Consider the following 6,000-nt stretch of genomic DNA (forward strand, 5'->3'; position numbering starts at 1 on the left):
AGAGGTAGATTCAGAAGAAGGTCCAATGCCTTTTAGGACAACTTTGGGTCTTTGGGTAGAATTTTCAGGTGTTTTGTCCTTTATGATAATGGTAGAGACATAATTATCCATCGAAATGTGATTAAGAGTTGAATCATAGTTATAGGATGCTCTAGTATAGTTGGTTTGTTCATCTGTGGCAAATCTGTGGCTTTGGATTTTCCCTTATCATGTTTAGGGAATGGTTCCTTAAACATCTCATTTTCTTGATTGGATGAATGTCCTTCGATCTCGATGTCTCCTCTATCAATAAGATCTTGTGTAATGTTCTTCAAACGATGGCAATTTCCTATTTTATGTCCCTTGCTCTTATGATATTCACAGTACTCATCATCAATCCACCAATTTGGTTTGATTTTTGGTTCATATGGCAAATTGTTTGTAATTGTTATTGTAGACATATAAAAATAACCATATTCCTAAATGAATATTTAATGTTCATTTTATTCTTATTCCTCTATTTAGTTAAATCCAATTTAATTAAATCATCCACATTCCTCTATTTAATTAAATAAATTATTCAATTTATTTATTTAAATTCACTTAAGCCTTTTATATCATTTAATTGAATAAATCATTTTATTTAATTAAATCCCTTCTCTCTACTTTTAATTAAATTTACATTTAATTAAATAAGTTCACCCTAAATAAATAAATCTAATTTATTTAATCCTCCACTTGCAACCATAATTGAAATAAAGCAATTTATTTTAATTAAATCATATTATCCCTCACCCACTTGCCTCCTAAACCCTCTTCCTAAATTCTTCTAGAACCCATCTAATCCTAATCAAATTAGCCTAAATCCTTCAATTATCCCCTTTCCCTAAATTTGAGGATGTCACTTCTCAAATTTGGAGTAAAGTCTTCCAAAGGCATTAAAGTCTTTATGCCTTCAACAAGCTAACTTGTTGAATACCCCAAATTTGGAAGGACTCTTACAAATTTGTCCCCAAAGTCTTTTAAACCATTAATAGTTAACTAACCCTTTATGGCATGGTTAGAGACTTTTTGCCTAACTCAAACCTCATCTAACCCAGGGGTCTCAGCAAGCATTCATTTCTTTGACCATGGTTATTCCTTTAACCCTTGCACAAGAGTTTATCCTTTGGGTAAAAGCTTTATCCAATAGGTAATCTAAACCTAACCTTAACCCTTACCTCCTGAGGTAACCATGAGGTCTTCTCAAGCATTTAATGCTTCTTACATCCCCTCTCAAGTAGTCTTATGTTGACAATTGTCACCATTTCATTGGTGAGAATTGTAAACATGGATTGATAACTTTCAATCCTGGCCCTTGATAAGATTATCCAATCTTGACCATCCATTGCCCTATTTTTCCTATAAATAGAGCCCCCATCCCTCCATTTTATGATCCAAGTCTTTAAGCATCACACTTATACTCATTTTTAGCAAAGCATTTAATCTCTCTTTGGAATAGAAATATAATCTATTAATCATTTTTAGAAGCATTTCCATTATCTTAATTAATCATATAAACTAGTATATCATGTTAGGATAGTATTTTACTAATCTTGTCATCTTATCATCACTAGTTTAGTTCATATCTAAAATCATGCATAAATAGGATGCATTCATACTAAGATTGATAAAAAACATCCTTCATTCCTGCAATTGTCATCCCTAAGTCACTTTGCTAAGTGATCTGAGAGAAAAGGCATTGGCTTGAGGGTTCTTGTGAGATAGAGAACAATGGAACACCCCTTGGGAAGTTGAGCTATTCCACATAGCTCCATAACTTGCACCAAGAGTCCCATTGGTGTGTGGGTAAGTCTTTGAATAATTTTTATAATTTCAATTTCATTGAACCACTTTTCTTGCATACATTTTTGGCGCCCACCATGGGGCATAACCCCATTAATCAAGTCGGTTTTTGAATATGACCAACTTTGCGGGTACGCGAGAAACGAGAATCAGTGCATAGGGAACATCTCTTAGCACATCTGGTTAATACTTCAACACATCTGGTTTACTATTTAGCGCGTTGGACTCATCTCTTAGCGCGTAGGAACCCATCTTTAGCGCATAGCATTTTTAAATATTTCCTATAGCTTTCAACACCTGAATTTAATAGCCCGGTGCATCTGGCAAACTGTTCAGCGCGTCGAGTCCTTTTGGTAGCGCATCACAGGTTTTCTATAGTGCATCTAGTGCATTTTGTAGCGCATCACAGACAGAAAGCAGGAAATAATTTGTAACAGAAACCTCAAATTAGACTTGTGGAAGTCCACGAAACCATCTTTTTTGCTAACTGATTAACTGGTTTTGTGCAGGTGACTAACCATTTGATTGCAAGTTGGGAGGTTTATTTTTACTTAAGGATTGAAGTAGTTAAATTTTATTTTTTTACTAACTTGGCTAAGTTAGTTAAAAATTACAATTTCTTTCATTTCTTGTTTAACTAAAACTGAACCCACCTTTTACTTTGGAAACCTAAAAAGAACAACAACAAAGAACATTTCTTGCTTTCTTAGGAGAAAATCTTCATTTTGGGCATCTAAAAAGAACCAACAAAATTTTATTTTTGCAAAGAGCTTTAAAAAGAACCTCACCATCCTTTTGTGTTTAAAAGGATCAATTTTAATTTTGCAAAGGAAAAGAACCTCACTTGTCAAATTTTATTCCAAGTAAAAGAGGGAAATTCTTCCCCTTTGTCGATTTATTTTTGTTGACCAAGTCAAAATATTTGCTTTGTTAACCAGGTTTCTTTTCACTAGATTAGACAATCATTGATTTGGGGCAATAAAATAAACACCATGTTTTTGTGGAGCAATATCTCCATGTAGACTTTAAACAAATCATTGTGATAAAAGGGTAAAAAGAACACTTGTGTGCCTTGCTTTGAAAGTGGAAGGTATATGCTCTCCCCTTAACTAGGTGATCAAAAAACCAAACTACTCTTACACTTTCAGTGTTTTAAAATCATTTAAATCCTTTAGCAGGCCTGCCTTCCCGAGGAGTTAACAACTCTTAAAGCCATTTTTTTGGCCTGTGTGAGGGGAATGACCTAAGTGGGAAATGGCTTTGACGCCAAGTGTTCCAACCCACTATAATCAAAAGTGGAGGGTGACAAAAGTCCCTTTCAATGGTTGTGCGCAGTGATTAGCCTTCCTCCAATATCTTTACGATATGTAAAGCCTTTGTTCTAAAGATTGGGAAGCCTCTTGAGGGAGTTTATCACTAACGGCCAAATAGAAAGCCTGATTACAAACCTTAGCATTAGAAACTTTAAGTTGAGTCAATATCCAGACATTTGCAATATCATAGTGCAAGGGTGGGGAAGAATCTACCCCCAAGATTACTCACCATATATCTCCCAAGATAACTACTCAATTGTGAAGTAATTCACTTTGAGTTAATTTCTAGCAAAAGGCAAAATAGCAAGCGCCCCCTAAGGGTGACAAGGCTGTTTGAGCTGACGGAGTATCGAGACTATTGGGCTATGGTATTGTCGATGACCCTTGAATAAAGAGTCTGACTGGATTGTATTATCTATATGAAAACTTGTTAAAACACTAGGGATTTGAACACATCCTCGCAGAATATACACTCTTTGTTTAGACTAAGCAAAATGGTTATCTCTTTTATGCTGTGTTTTCATGTTATACTTCAGAAAATCATCCATCACAGTTGAGAAAAAATTAAAAATCATAGAAAAACCACCAAGACAAAACAACTAGGACAGTTTAGCATGTAAGAGCAACATCTTAGCACTTTGAAACCATCTTTTAGCACGTACAAGCTTCAACATAGCACATCAGTTCCGAATTCTAGTGCATAAACAATTCCAACATTTAACAGTTCAAACCTTAGCGCTTGTTGAAAACAGCATAGCGCGTTGGAGCAACAGCTTAGCGTGTTGAGATCAAACATTAGCGTGTTGAGGTCAAAAGATAGCGCATTAGTAGGACATATTAGCGTATAGCATTCAAAAACAAATCAAAAGAAAACCATCTGAATTAGCGTGTAAAAAGGGTAGCTTAGCGCATTGAGATCATTCTCTAGCGCATTGGAGACATTTGATAGCGCATTGGGTTTTTGGCTTAGCGCATAGCTGAAACTGAGAAAAAAGAGAGCAAAACAGAAACTTTATTTTGAAAATTCTAAAAACAGTTTAGGAAGCCATTTTTCCTCACTTGGACTCCATCAAACAGAAATTCAAAATCAGAGTATCAAAACTACTCCAAAAACAAGATTTCCTTAGAACAAAGTTGTCAAAAGCCAAAAACTAGTCAAGAGATTAACACATCTTTCCTATCAGAATCTAGTAACACCATCACACATATCAAAAGGTCCTCCAATCAAACGAATTTTATTCCAAAAACATACTTGTTTCAAACTCAAAGTTGTCAAATTGAGTTTCCATATTGGGAAAGCTCTTACTCCATAATATTTGATGCACTTTGTCGTGAGGGGGCATCTAAACTTTCATTTGATAAAAGTAGACTTAAGTTTCTAAACAAGGTATCTTCAATCCAAAACAAATCAAAGGAAACCATTGATCACCTATGCATGACTAATCCTCATATTCTAAGAAGAAAGAGTATTTATCACAACACCAAGTTAAGGAAACAACAACCTAGTTCTAACAAACTTGCTAAACGAAATAGGTTTTTATACATCAATCGCCAACTCTTCAAATCTCATCGAACATTCATCTGTCATATGTGCTTGTATCTTCAAGACAAAACAAATGAATTTGACGAGGAACCATTGAGGAGTAGAGCATTATGTCAAAAAGAGTCCTTCAGCCAAAGCCTGAATCGTGGAGGAAAAATCAATCTGGCTTTCTTCCCAGATGTTTGCATTACTTACAACGTACCTCAAGTAGAGCCGCCAACTCCTAAACAAAACACATATGAGGAATTTGTTCCCTTCATCAACGAATTTTTTTACTAGATTCCCGCTATCAATCGCTCTCAACGAAACAAACAAAGCGAAACACAACCAGAGTCCAGTATGGGGCGAAGATTATCAAATCCCTTCGACTATCTGAATTTTGAAGACACGGAGATTACTGAAGAGCTTCTCCAAGAATGTCAAGAAAGTGCCTCATTTCAAAGACTTATGGAAAGACTCATAGAGGCTGACAAAGAAAAATACCTACTCATTCTCACAAGCAAAGTAGTTAGGATTCCTAAAGACTGATACAAACACTTTTAGAACAATGTCTCGACTCTATACTTATCAAAAATAACAACGAGAAGAGGACACATGCGACCCTAAGAAAAACATACCTGAGCAAAACATACCCGAGCAAAACATCCCTGAGCAAAACATACCACTACACATGCCATTCCAAACTAGAAACAATGAGAGGGAAGAACTCTTCCCTCAACAAACAAATGCACCCTTGGTTGCTCTTACACAACAAATGAAAATGATACAAAAACAAATGCAAGACTTGAAACAAGGATCAACAGTACGGTATTCCTTGAATGAAATTTGTCCTTATCCTTTTGACAGAAGATTAAACATGGTACGTTTTCCCCCAAATTTAGATATTTCCAAATTTGACAAATATGATGGGAAAGCAATCCGCGTACTCATGTTCAGGAATTTTGTACCATGAGCTCGGAATTTGCCCATGATGATACTTATTTAATGAGATTATTCCCAAGAAGCTTGGGAGGGCAAACAATGGAATGGTTATCCAAAATCACACCTCTTGTCAGATCCTTTGATGAATTAGTCAACAAATTTATCACTCAATATTCCTACAACATTCAACATGCCATCACCATGCTAAATGTCTGCAATACCAAACAGAAGGACAACGAAACATTCATGGTGTTTCTTCAATGTTGGCGATGAATGGTGTCAAGATATCCTCAAGATGTGCCTGAAAAGGAAAAGATGGAAATTTTCATCGACAATTTGAATAGCAAGATGAGTTATATACTTAGACTCCAATGCATACCATCTTTTGCCAAATTGACT

Source organism: Cryptomeria japonica, chromosome 7, assembly GCF_030272615.1.
Source record: "Cryptomeria japonica chromosome 7, Sugi_1.0, whole genome shotgun sequence".
In the NCBI taxonomy this organism is placed as follows: Eukaryota; Viridiplantae; Streptophyta; class Pinopsida; order Cupressales; family Cupressaceae; genus Cryptomeria; species Cryptomeria japonica.